The sequence below is a fragment of the Cannabis sativa genome, chromosome 9 (genome assembly GCF_029168945.1).
Source record: "Cannabis sativa cultivar Pink pepper isolate KNU-18-1 chromosome 9, ASM2916894v1, whole genome shotgun sequence".
Classification (NCBI taxonomy): Eukaryota; Viridiplantae; Streptophyta; class Magnoliopsida; order Rosales; family Cannabaceae; genus Cannabis; species Cannabis sativa.
The window spans coordinates 19,159,986-19,175,666 of record NC_083609.1 but is presented as its reverse complement, the minus strand read 5'-3'; positions in this window follow the sequence as shown (position 1 = coordinate 19,175,666).

Sequence of the window (15,681 nt, the reverse complement as noted above, 5' to 3'; positions counted from 1 at the left end):
AATATTATTTAAAATAAATAATATATCATACAATTAAAATAATAATTAAATATATGTAGTATGTCAATATAATTATATACATATATTAAAATATTTGTATTATGGTAATAAAATTGTATATTTCTATTATACATAGCAAAATAAAAAATAAATATCTTCTAAGAATAATAAAATATAATACAATAAAACATAAATATATTGTACAACAAGAATTATATACCAGCAATTCACAACATCTTATAAAAATTAAAAAATCGACAAAACTTTAAAATAAAAAATATTTTAGTAAAACTAATATAGATATAACATAATCTTTAAGTAATATTTTTCTAATTTTAAAAAAATATATAAAAAAAATATTAATTTTTTTTCATATAATAAAAGACAATATAAATAAGAAATACTATATAAAAGAGTCATTTGTCTATGAGTTTTAAAATGATGATAGTGCTATGATCTCATTTTATTTAGTGACGACTAATATAAGAGAAAAAATACACATAACATTAACTAATAATTAAGCTTAAATAAAATTATTCCATGCACTACTAAAAAGCAATGTTGAATTATAGGAAAAGGCAACCCATAAGCTTTTAATGGTTGAAGTGATAGTTTTTTGCACTTATTCAATAATTTGTTAAAGAGAAACAAATTAATTAAGTGATGAGGAACAAAATTGTAGGTGTTAGTTCATATATATGTATACGTAAATTAATACTCAGCTCATACATTTTGTATAAAGCGATAAGTGTCATTGTTATAATTGTAAGTAATTAGTCAATTCAATACCAACAGGATTGGAAGTATTGCTGTACATGTCACTAAAGAAATTCTACACATATGCATGGTTGTTACTTAGTCATATTGAAAAATCATATACATCACCCATTGAAAATGCCTCTGCAGACAGTTAAATATATCACATATTAATTAATTTTGCTATCAAATAATATATTAGCTGACCCATAACAACTTATTATGATTTTAATTAATAGCTGTTCATGTATGAAATTGTATTCCCTGAATTTTCTTCAGGGGTCTGTTGTTTAAAATTGAACAGATTTATTTGGATTGAAAATTATTGAACTTAGCAATTTCATAAATCGAATACTTCTTAACTACCTAAAAATTTTAAAAGTCAAAATTTAAGGAAAAATAACCTAATTAACCTTTATTTTCTATTTTTCTAAAATATTTACAGCTGACACATTACATGCATTTTTATTAATTAAGAAATTTTTTTAATATTATACTTAAAATTAATTTTATTTATAAAAATAGATTTTAAGAAAATTATTTACATAAATATCAATGTACCACGTCAGTATAAATACCAAAAACTAAAATATTTACCGAAAATGAAAAAAATGTGAAAATCTCGTTTTTAGAAATTTCAGTGTTTTGCAATTTTTTTTTTTTTAAAAGCAACCTTTTAATTGCTTTTATTGCAAATAATATAACAATTAGTTACTTTTTATTAAAAAAAAAATTGATTCAAGATAATTTTTAGGCAAATAGAAATTCTTTTATATTTTATTAAGAAATATGTAACCAAATTTAAAAAGTAAAAATCGAAAAAAAAAAGAAAGTATTTTTAGCAACTTATTTTCGACATGTGAAAAGTATATGTTTTTTTACCATCAATATATAGAAAATAGAAAGTAACTTTTTAATTTCTTGGGATTTTTTAGTTTACTTCAAAATTGTTTTTCTTGTACTTTTATGGAATTTCAGAAACTCCTATAGCAACTAACAGAGCAACCTAAATCGCAACCCAAATCCATATAGCAACCCACATAGAAACCACAGGAGCAACCCAAATCGTAAATTTGAAAAGAAAAAAAGTTAAAAAATAGTATATAGGATAATTCTCCTAGTTTCTTTTATACTTTATTTTTTTTAAAGCTAGGTAAATGGAAATTCTTTTATACTTCATTAATAGATAAGTAACAAAATTTTAAAAAGTAAAAATTTTAAAAAAATAATTGAGCAATACTACATATATAAAAATGTTACTGTTAAGTCTATTATGAAAATTAGTATAATAGTATTTATTTATTATTTTGAAATGTGATTTATTTTATAATATTTAAGATACTATTTACACTATAAAACTATCACTTTTACTGGTACAGTTCTCTACTGTACTGGTAAAAGTAACTTTTACTAGCACGTTTCACAACCTACGCTGGCAAAAAGGTCAAAATTTTACCAGTGTGCATTTGCAGTGTCTAAAATCTAACTTTTACCAGCACGCGCTATGAAAAGTCATTTTCACCAGCGCTTTTCATTTTGTGCTGGCAAAAGTTCTAATAGCAACGTTGATTTGCCAACATATCAGAAGTAAATTCTATTTTACCAACGCAATACCAAACTTATGCCAGTACAAAAATGTGCTGGTAAAAGTGACACTTCTTGTAGTGTTAATACGTTTATAAATTATTTTAAAAATTTATTGAAATTGATCTATAACACAAGCTTAAGAAAAATACATTTTAATTATTTTTAAATATGAAATTATAAAATATTTTTTTTACTAACTCATCGAATTGATTTCTTTATTAGGTTTTGCTAAAATTTAAAGTTTAATAATTTTTTAATTATTTTTTTTCTTTTTAACATATATGGTTAATTAAATAGAAAAGAAACTAAAATGTTACCTCCTATGGTGTGCGTGTACAAACTGCCTCCCCACTTGCTTTCAACTGTCATTAAAAAAAGTCCCTCTAGATGTCCTGTCATGGCGTGCTTGAAACCATACTGCACATTCTCGTTGAATGTCCTTCTTCCTACAACTGTTGACGAGCTGCTGCAATTCCCAACATATTGCTTTTGCTGCAACAAGCTTTGCTTGGTGGTTCGATGATGGTTTAAAAGTATGGAAAAAGGAGGATCAACTTGGAGCTGCAATGTTGTGTAAGTCTATTTGGAATAATCGAAACAACACTGTTTGGAACTCTAAACAGTCTTCAATTAAGGAAGTGGTGTCAACAGCATCTCTTAACTTTGTGTCTTGGAATAATGCTCAGAAGAAGTCCTCAATCTCTCCTACTGCCCACGGTCAACAAGGGAGATTTATTGAGCATTGGACTAAACCGAATACACCTTTCATCAAAGTTAATATTGATGGTGCCAATTTTTCAGATGAGGCTTGTTACGGGTTTGGATTGGTGGCTAGAGATAGCTCCGACAATGTATTGGAAGCAGTACAAATTTGTAGAAATGGAGGTTGGAGCCCGTTTATGGTGGAAGCAATGAGACTTAAGGAAGCTCTAAGTTGAATAAAGAGAAAGGATGGGCACCATGTCATTATCGAGTCCCACTGCCTTACGCTTATTAATGATATTGAGAATGTTAAAACTTTAGCTTCTCCTTATGGCTTTGTTTTACAAGATTGTAGAGGGTTGTTAGCCTCTTTATTTTCTATTGATTGTTGTTTTGTTAAACGGTCGGCTAATGGCCTTGCGCATGCTTTGGCGCAAACTTCTCTGTTTGAGATTGATCGTGTTCTTAGTGGGGATTCTTTACCCACTTGTTACTCTTCCATATATAGTTTTGGGGGATTTTGTAACGCCCTGATATTTTGCGTTACTTTACACAAAAATACCATTTTAAATGCATAATTTAAAAAGATAAAAAAAAATCCTTAAAATACAATAATGAGTGTTAGAAATCAAAATGCAATAGAGAATGATCCTTCATTTGTAAAACAAAATACGATAAGTAAATGATTTTAAATAATACATTTCCATTGTGTTTAGATTTATCAACTGCTTAAAATAAAACAGGCACCATGCACCGGCGTTCTACATTGTTTGCCCGTCCGTAGCCACTCACTATATATGTACCAGAACTCACCCTGCTCACTATACATACTTCCTTGTCTAATACCTGCAGGGGAAAAGTAAGGAGGTGAGCTAAAAGTTCAGTGAGGAAATGCTTATCATACAATACCATATAATATCACACATACCATTAATGTATTTATTAAGTTTTAGCAATATCATACACCTTATTTTGTAACCATAACCAAATAACTATATACATAGAAACCTTTATCATATAGCTCCATACTAATTGTTCACACCATACATATATATAGAGATCATAATTCCAATATCATACTCATAACATAATCATATCAATACTATAAATAATAATGTCATTACCATAACATTGGCATATCATAGTCATTACTTACATAACCCCGCCTAGCATGGCCCTACAGCATCCTAGGCCTAATCTGTCCATATAATAACCTGGGCTTATGCAGCCCTACCATTGTTATAGGATAGGGTATCTCTATATTCATCAGTAACATCACTGTATCATACCCCACCATAAAAATCTCATGCACGACTCAGTAAAATGCAGGGTAGGGTATCTCTACAGTCAACGACCTTATCCCGTATCATACCCCACCATGGTCCCTCACTTTACCTGAGACGCTAGCATACAACATGCAACATACAAATACAATATATAACATACAACCTGAAACATACAAATACAACATACAACATATACAAGTCATACAACCATAATCTATGTATCAATTCAAAAACTCATATTGTGTCCATACCATTAACATATTTTAATACATAAGGAATTTAAATTTATGCAGATAAACACATACAAAACTATCTAATTTCCTTACCTTAAATCCCGCTACTTAATACTTGTTATCTCGTCACTACTACCTATAACAACACATGGGTCAAGGCCCTAACATTAAAATTCGTACTCTTAAAGTACAACAGATAAAACACTACTTTTGACCAATAACTACAAGAATTCAGTGAAAGTTTCCTTCATAAAAATTATAGGAAATTCAATTATCTTTCCAATGATATATATCATTAAAAATGGATTAAAATTGAGGGAGTTATGATAATTATAGTGAAACTATTTCTGAGAAGGAATATGGAGTAACGAATCATAGGAGACATCAGAAATATAACGTTTTGATGCTGAAATATTCCAAATCAGAGAATACTCTCTTCATATAAGTTTTAGAAAATTGAATTCCCTTTCTAATGACACTAAAATCTTTAAAATTGGAATTATAATGTAAGAGATATAGATATTTTACCGAAATAGTTTTTTAGAAATCTTGAAACAAACAGATTTCGAACTACAGCAATAAAATAATAATTTTGACTTAGAATAATCAATAATTGGTAAATGGTTCCTTCATAAAATATTTAGAAAACAAATTACTTTTCAACGGTACTAAGAACACTAGAATCGGATCATTATTCAAAGATATATTTGGATTTTACTCAGAAAACTCATATAGAAAATATGAAAAAAAAAATACGATATACAACAAATTTCGTAGAAATACTAATTTTTTATATAGATAAATTTCTATTCAGTAATAACTTTCTTCATAAGAATTATGAGAAATTCCATAAGCTTTCTATAGGCATTAAGATTTTGAGAATCGAATGAGTATTTAAAGAGATATGACAATTTTAGTGAGATATGTTTCATTCTGAAAAAATAAGAAAAGGAGACCTACAAATATTCTCCTATTGTGATCAATAAATAAGTAAATGTAGAGTTTCTACCTCAAATACATCAAGCTGCTTGGATCAATAGACATGAGATGATGGTTATTAAGATGAGAGTGAAGAGTGGTATAGATTTTGTAAGAATGTAATGGAAAGATGACTTGAAAATTTTAGGGTTAGGCTTGCTCAGATCGGTGGGAAGAATAGAATGATATAATTTTAGGGTTGAATGAAACTTATACTATCCTGACTCCTATTAGGTTTAGTTTTATGAATAATAATAACAACAACATAATAACAATAATAATATGATAAATTATTAAATAAATAAATATCTACTTTTAAATTTTAATTGTAAGCTCTCAATCTCGTAACTTTTGGGCATAATAGAAATTACGAATTATGATATAGCTATTTCTACAAAATTTAAAGATCTTTGAATTATCTTTCCAATGCCACTGGAATCACCTCAATATAGGAGTTATAATACTCCAGATATGGTCGTTTTAGTAAAACAGTTTCTAAACCTGCGAATTTCTCTAAACTTTCGAATTTTCTAACATTAATTAAATAATAATATTATTTAATACCACTTATACAATTAATTAAATTTAATAAATATATTATAAAAACTCTAATGGATTTTCATATGTGGCTTTAAAACAACTTTAACTCTCTTTAGAAAATTGGTACAACTACTCTAAACAATAATCTCTACTCACTAACAACACAAATAAATGAGATAATTATCCTTGCACTATTAATATTCTAAGAAAAAATTAAATACTATTTTAATCTTGATATTACACATTTGATTGAATAAAGCTTTTAATTATTCAAAAAAAAATGACTGCATTAAAGAGTAGGTCGCAATGGTGTAACTTTTAAGTCCAAATAATTATCCAAGTAGTTGAAAAGAATTTTTAAAGTTCAAAAAAAGAGATGCAAAGTTTTTTTAATATTATAAACAAAAAGTCAAAAGGAAAAAGAAAAAAAGAAGAAAGGAAAATAGTTGAATGAGAGAAAATGGATCTATATGTTCCTTCTCTATTTAAGGGAAGAAAAACAAAAGAAATAATTGTGAGAGAAATAAAAATAAAATAAAAGAGTGTATTTTTATAATTAAATTGAATTTTGGTCACTCTATATAAAATTTATCATTAATTAATATACTTATACGAGAACTTCACATGTATTCATTAAATTAAAGTTCTTCTAAATATAATATCAATAAAATAAAGTTGTATAATATTTTAGTTAACATATATTATAATCTATTTTTATTCTTTTATTTTTTTTTTTGAAAAAAGGAAGAAATTTTTTATTCCATCAACCACTAAAACAAACATGCCAAGTAGCTACACAACAATTCAAAGGCTATTACTAAAAACCATTGCATAGTTATTTCTCAACTTAAGATTCAAATAATAACAGTAATGAATTATAGCCTTAAGGGAATGTTTAACGTGGTTGCTAGTCGTCTTCACTGAATAGCAAGCGTCTTCGAAAATACATTTGTTGCAGTTACACCAAATTAAATAAACAACAGCAACAATAATAGCCGAAGCCACCACAATCAGCACATTCTCTTTCTTTTCAGAGTCCTTAAACCATTCGTTGAGACAAGCTGGCCAATCAATACCACTAAACTAGGTGGAAATCTCAACCAACACCCTTTACGAATAAACACAGCTAAAGAAAAGATGATGATGATAATGATGAGATTCGAAAACTAGCTCACAAACCAAGCAAAGACTAGAATCCATAGTGATGAATCTAGCAAACTGATCTTGGGTTAAAAGATTCTCATTGACAATTTGCCAAAGAATAAAATGGTATTTTAGAACCATCAATTTGTGCTAAGCTATCTTGTGGTAAGTCACTTTCTCAGTTGAAATGAGCGAGAGATAAAAAATTTTAGCTTTTAATTTCCCAGAACAACCAGCTGCCATTAATTCAACTTTATCAACCGTATTTCCCAATTTCATGAGTTTTCTAAAATACCAGCTTGTGTCAGCTCCTGGGTTGAATGGCCATAAGTCGTGGTTCTTTATATAGATGCAATTAATCCATTTGACCAAAAGACAGTCTTGTTAAGTAGCTATGGCCTAAATGTACTTAGCCATGAGAGCAACATTCTACTTTTTTACCTTCCATAAAACCAATACGTAACTCCATAGTCCTTAGGCAAGCAAACTTGACTCCACGAGATAAAGTGCAGCTTATTTCTATTACCTGTCTTGCCCCACAAAAAATCCCGACATAACTTGTCAATTTCAGAAGTAACCTTTTGTGGGAGAATAATGATGTCCACCAATAATTCCTAATTCCCAATAAGACCAATTGGATCAACAGTGGTCTACCAGCAAAAGAGAGGTGGCGACTCATCCAACCATGTAACTTCTTACGGATCTTCTCCACAATACCTCCACAATCAGAGTCTTTCCATTTAGTAGGTCTCAAGTTAACTTCTAGGTATTTCAGCGGAAAAGAACCTTCAGTCAACTTAGAGGAATCTAATATCTGCTTCTTACATCTCATGTCAACACCACCAAAGTAAATAGATGACTTTGATAAGTTAGCCGCTAAGCTAGTAGAGCAACAAAAATCCTCGAAAGCTTTTTGGATAATGTCCAAAAAAGAAGGGTTACCTTTGCAAAAGATAACAAGATCATCAGTGAAGCAAAGATTGACAAGGTTCAAGGACTTACATAAAGGGTGAAACCCAAAACCTTTCACTGGAGGCCTATAAAAGAAGCCTAGTAAGGTATTCCATCACCAGAACAAAAGTAAAGGAGAAATAGGGTCTCCTTGTCTAAGACCTTTTTCGCCCATAAATGAGCCATGAACGCCACCATTGAGCATCAAGGAGTAAGAAATACCTCTGAGGCAAACCAAGATCCAGCTGATAAATCTGGAGGGAAAGCAAAGACCTTTCAACAAATTAGCCACAAAGTCCAAGTCAACAGTATCATAAGCTTTCCTAAGATCTATCATCATTAGACACCGAGCTGAGATACTCTTCCTGGTATAGCCTTTGGGTAAGTCCTGGAATATTAAAATATTATGTGAAAGGAGTCTATTCTAGATAAAGGCTCCTTGTTTATGGTGCACTAATTCTGGAAGGACTTTACTTAATCTTGAGCAAAGTAATATATTATAATCTATTTGGATGAAGATATTTTTGAAAAAATTATGAAATTAAAATATGTGTTTCTATATTTTATTTTGGGAAATTTATATCTAGAGTCTTAAAATATATCTCATTTACACAAATAACGTGACTTTTAAAATAATGAAAGTTACCCTTATATTTATACCGTTTTCATTAATATTAGTTTTGTGTTTGATTCATACGTTATTGGTTTATCTTTGTAGTATAGCTTTTTTATTTTTTTGCAATCGATCTCAATGTTTGTATGAATTATCTTGTCCTATACCAATAATTTTTTTTTTGTTGTAACTGTACATATATTTTTTTTTGAATGGGAATAACTGTACATATAATTTGATATATCTAGATTTAAAATATTTTCTCTTTCTTCTCTTTTTTTATATTTAAATTTTTTTTTTCTACACTAATAATTATTTGATCTCAAAAATTGTACTATTATGATTTACTCTTTAAGATAATTATTTTAATATGTGAGAAGCATATACTTTTTTGCTAGTCGGAATCAAAGGTAACATTTTAATTAGTTTCTTTCAATTTTTTTCTCTTGTTTTTCTTTTTAAAAGTTTCTTTTATTTTTAGTTTACCAACATTTAAGCAATATTTAAACTATGAAGTATATTAAATAAAACTATTTTATTTTATAATTACTTGTTATATTATATAAAAACTAACTAGTTTCTACAATAAACTTAAAAGGTAAATAAAAATATAATTTTAAAGTATATAATTAGTAATTTAAATGTTTATTAATTTAATTTACTAAATTACATGAGTTTTTTTATTATTGTTATTATAATTTATTAGTTTATTAAATAGACTTGAATGTAACATAAATATTGTTAAAAAAAAAAAGTAATATAAAAGTTCAAAATAACATAATAATTTAATATGATTTAAAAAAAAAACACACACAGGTTTCAAAGTATCAGAAGGTATACAAAATAATTAGTATATAAAAATGGTGGCTTATTATATTACATAACAACTCATTATTTTCAATAAACTTTAAGGTTACCAAAATGTATTTTAAATAATAAGATACTATAATATAACTTAAAAATAATTAATTAATTATTAAGATATTTACAAATAAATTTTGGAGGTAACCAAATTCTATCTCAAATTATATGATATAAAAATGATTTTTTTTTTTTTATGTAAAAGTAACTAATTAGTTTCTTATCAACATTATAAGTAAGTAACCAAAAGGTAAGTTTTGAAAATGCAACTAAATTAAAAATAAAAATTAGAATTTAAGATTAATTTTGTTTCAGGCATATTAATTTAGAATTAAGGTATTTTTTGAAGATGTGGCAATGTATTATTGTAAATGAGATTTGTGAAGGTATTTTTGTAATTAGTTTGTATTTTAAGTATATTATTGAAAAAATCCCTTTTATTTTTCCTGCAAAATATGTGTTTCTATATCTTAAACCATTTTATTTTCAATCTACATATATACTCTCTTAATCGTACTACTAGGTCTTTTTACATTATTCTAAATTCTCTATAAATAATACTATATTCATTCTCTGTTAATTAATTCTCTTTTTTTTTTAATTTTTTTTTTTATTAAATTTATAAATATTAATTAATTTTTAGCATCCTAAATATTCTTTAATTTTGTATTTTTTTTTAATAAAAATTAAGAAAAAAAATAAAATAATCATTAAAATATATTTTCCCCATTTAAAGTATATATATTTTCCTATTTAGTCGTATAACTCAACTAAAAAAATATCAATCACCCTATCCACATTTTTTGTTTCTTATTTTTTCTCATTTTTCATCAATATTAATTTTTTTAAAAAAAATGTATATCTCTAATAACTAAACCTTCAAATCATTATCTTTACCAAAAAAAAAAATAAATCAAATTTATATATCTATACATTAATATATTTATATATAAAGGAGAGATACAAGGCGGTTATATGACACTCTAAAATTTTTCTAAATAGCATTATTTATTTTTTCCTTGATTCTTTTATTTTTTTTTAATTTTTTGTTAGGTATATAAATATTAATTAGTTAATTAAAATATGTAGTATCCTAAATATCATCAAATTTTCTATTTTTTATTTTTGTTAAAAAGTAAGCTAAAAAATATATAAAAAAAAATTATTAAAATATATTTTTTCCCATTTAGTCGTATAACTCAATTAAAAAAAATATCAATTACACCTTATTCACATTTATTTTCTTACTTTTTTTTTTTCCATTTTCATCAATATTAATTGAAAAAAAAAATGTAAATCTATAATAAAGTAAACCTTCAAATCATTATCTTTACCAAAAAAAAAAAATCTTCATTCAAATCATTATATATATCACACAAATTTTTCTCTCAAGACTTTTTTTTTTTTCTTTCGTTCTTTTTGTGTTATATTTTAACTTTTGAAGAATAGTAGCAATTTTGATATCTATTATTCATTATCAATCCCAATTTATAAATACTTTAAGTTTTAATATATCTTTTGATATTTTTTATTCACTACTCTTCCTTCAAGTTACTAAAGGGAAATTTGATTTTCTATACTTAAAAAACTAAAATATTTTATTTTTAAACCAATACATTTAAAACTAACAAAAATATGACACTTTTTTCAAAACCCCAAAAATACCCTTCAAACTCTCACAGCATCTCTCTTTCTCACTCTATCTCGGCATCCCACAACCCCAAGTCCGATGGTCGAACCGTGGGGTCCGATGGGTCCGATTGGTCGGACTCCATCGGACCCCATGGTCCGACCATCGGACCCGGGGCTTTTTTTTTTTTTTCATTCGGTGTGAGAGAGACGAAGAGAGAGAGAGGGTCCGATGGTGCTGAGTTGTGTTATTATAATTAAATGTATACTAGTGATGATGATGATGATGATGATGATGATGATATATAAAGAGAGAAGAGAAAGAGAACCAACTTTTAATTTAATGTACTTACTGTCACTACTGTTTTGTTTTGTTATTAATATAATCAAAATTTTGTACAAACTAGCTGTTGGTGACAGTGTATATGATTATGTGTGAGGATCTTTTACTTGATTTTTTCTTTTATGGGTGAGAGGAAGTGAGCTTAAATGGGAAAAAAAGGTGTGTATGCCGTAGGTAACTAAAAAAGCTGGACAGGGTTAATTAGAGAAGAGGAGAAATAGAGGTTTGTACTGTTATAGTACTGTAGGTTTAGTTTGGTGGAGAAGAAAGAGGGGACAGGTGGAAGGATGAGAAGGAGTGATGGAGGGAAATATCTAATCAGAGGGATGTGTTTGATCTTTCTTTTGGGCAAAAAAAAATATTGCACGGGTCCGACCATCGGACCACTGTGCAATTTTTTTTTTCGGTTTGAGGGAAACGAAGAGAGAGACGAAGAGAGAGAGGCACAGTGGTCCGATGGTCGGACCCATGGTCCGATGGGTCCGATTGGTCGGACCCCATCGAACCACTGTGCCTTTTTTTTTTTGCTCGGTCCGAGAGAGAGAGAGAGAGAGCGAGAGAGAGAGAGAGAGACGAAGTAGATGGAGGGGGGTATTTTTGGAGTTTTGAAAAAAGTGTCATATTTTTTGTAGTGTAAAATGTATTGGTTTAAAAGAAAAATTTTAAAATTTTTTAAGTATAAAAAATCAAATTTCCCTTACTACATTATTGGAAAATTATTTAGATTGATCATGCAGAAGTCATAAAATGCTATGAGAATAGTATATAATAATTTCACACTAATTTTTTTGTTCAAGACTCCTATATTTGTCTATAGAAAGTCAAGTCAATGTAAATGTATAATAATAATATAACTTATTTAGTTATATGTGTAATTTTTTTAAAGCTATTTAATTATGTGTATTATATAAAATATCATATATATATTATATTATGAATGAATTATTTTATAATTTAATTTGTAGATTCAATATTATTCTAATGTTGAAAGTAAATACTCACAAAAACATTATTCAAACATTTGATAGTGTGAGTGTTTCTTTTTTCAAAAAAATTATAGGTTCGCTTAAGTATAACAGTGATGATATTAACTTTGAATACAAAATATGTGATGACAGCAATAATGAAATCATAAGATGAATTTTACATAGATTTATCAATTGTCTTTTTGATAGATCTCTATTTTTCTTAAGAATTCTTTAATATCTATTTTTTTCTTCTATTATAATGTTTGTATAAAAGTGAGTATTTCATTCATTGTTTGATTAAATTATTTTATGTATAACAAACGTGTTGAGAATGATAGTGGTCACTACAAGTAAGATATAATGATGACATTGACTTTGAATATACTAGTGACTAGAAGTGAGATGTGGTGATGACAACGGTTTCGAAATCATAAGATAATTTTTTTTACATAAATTTATTAATGGGCAATTTTCATTTATATACAACTAAATATACAACTTTACAGAAAAAATGTGCAAAAAAACATAATGACATAGTTCTATACAATTTTATTAATATTTATAAATAAATATATTTACAATTTAAATTATTTGATTACTTTCTAAAAAAAACACATAAAGTTAAATATGTAAACATAAAAGTTAATATTTATATTTGATATATTACTAAGTTTACTAAAATTTAATATGAAATTTAAAAAAAAATATACAAACACATTTCCAACTTTTAATTTATTTATATAATGTTTAATGCTATTATTCATCTAGTTTGTTTAGTATGATAATAGATATAATTTATTTATTAAAAAAATAAAACAATTTTAAAAATAAAACACGTAAGTTTATTTATTTATTTGAATAAATATTTTTTTGTTTATTAAAAGATCATAAAAAATTTAAAATGTAACACTTACGCTTATTAGATATTGAAAGATATGTTTAAAAAAATAAATAAAATTATAATTAAATGTGACCGTATGTATAAACACTATGTTTATCTATGTTTATCTTATTATTGATAATAATATTTATTAATAATTAATCTAACATATTTGTTATGATAATGTTTGTGATGATATGTTTTTTTTACCAAGTTTGTGATGATATGTTGATATAACATGTTTATTAAAATTTAAAAACAAATTTGTAATTAAAATATATATGCTTATTATTTATTTTTTTATATATTTTTATATGTTTATCATTTATTTTTATTATACACAGTTTATATATAAAATTAAAAATATGTTTCTCATAGTTAATAAAATGTATGATAAATTGAAAATAAATTTTTATGCACGTATAATGTAATTAAGTACTAAAATATACATAAAGTTGTAAATTTTCCTTTATTAATTATTGTTTCCTTCTTAGATGTTTATGTTTTGTGAGAATTTTTATTAAAAAATATTTTAAACAAAATCCAACCGCATGCAATGTGCGATTTACCCAGATTAGGGTTTTTGATCATGTGATTTGCCCGAGTTCATTATGTGATTAGGGCATCAATTTAGCACAAGACTTTCCGTTCAGGTCAGCCTACACACTTGAATCTGGAAAAGAAGGTAAGAACTATATATAATGTGTGATATGGATACTGAGTGATTCATATGTTTATGTTTAGTTTATATGCATGCTTATATGTTGTGATTCATACACTACCAACACTTGTACGGTTGCGGTACAGAGTGCATTGGTAAAGTGTATGATGTTTGAATGTACATCGTGGTGTTACCAGCACTTTGTCGTACAACACCTAATAGTACTCAAGGTGCGGTCCATACCTTACCTACACTAGTACAAATGTATACTGAGTGCACGTGGTACATGGTACATGGTCGTATCCTAGTTAGAACGTTCTTAGTCATCCGTTAAGCCTTGTAAATAGGTGTATGGGCGCCTTGATACAAGTCAGTATTATATGATATGTTATATGCTTTTCTTACTGAGTTTGTCGACTCATAGTTCTGCTTCCATGTGTAGGTAAAGGAAAGGCGAAAGCTGAACAGGAGTGATCCTGGCTGAGATGAGGTTGTACATGTCGTGGCAGCGCGACTTGGAGTGTTCGGTCTCGAGACATCTGAGGTTTAGTATTTTGTAGTCGCTGTGCAACCTGGTTATGTATTTTGGTACATTTTGTATAAAAGTTTAGAAACGGGATCCCAGTGTTTGTAAATAACTATGTAAACTATAAAGTTTAATATTTATTATAAATTTTTAATTTGACACATTTTTTGAGAAAATACTTTAATTAGCAAAGATAGCACTGTAATTGAAAAAGTACTGTAGCGTGTCTTAGTATTAGGGCGTTACAATTTTGGTATCAGAGCTGCCAGGTTTGTCTACCGAAGCTTGCCAAGACATGTACAATCTTCATCAGAGAAAGCCCGGCTCACGGTTCAGTAAGCCCGTACTTATTTAGTATTTATTTGAATATTAAAGCATGTTAGGAAGCATATTAGATTAGGGTTATTTATTTAAGTATGTTGCCTTAAAATCCATAAGAGTGGTATTAAGTTTAATGATCACTGTCTAACCTGCCTGGCTTATGGGTTCGCAGGCTAAGTCCTATTAAATGGACGCCTAGCGAAATACAAGAAGTCAGGGTAATATGGTTGAGACCGGAGGCGGTCAGGGAAATCAAATTCCCCAGAATCCCCGTATGGCCGTGACCGTGGCAGAGTTCAGGGTGGTCGTCCTGTAAATCCACCACAAGCTCCTCCGGATTGGGAGCAGAGGTTTGCAGAGATGTAAGATCGAATCTGCCGATAAGATGAAGAAATTTTGAGGTTAAGGCAATAGGGTCTTCCATCCGTGCCTCCACAACAAGCTCAGGTCGTGGTAGCTCTAGTGGTGCCAGCAGAACAACCTATTGCTGGTAACCGTATGGAGCCGTTATATGAAAGATTCCGTAAGCAAGCACCTCCACTGTTTTTGGGAGGTCCAGATGTGATGAAGGCTGAGTAGTGGCTCACTGTGATTGAGCGAATTTTGAATTTCATGGGGGTGGTTGGTAATGATCGGGTGACCTGCGCCACTTTTTCAGTTCCAGGAAGATGCCCTAGTGTGGTGGGAATTGGTGTCCCTAACC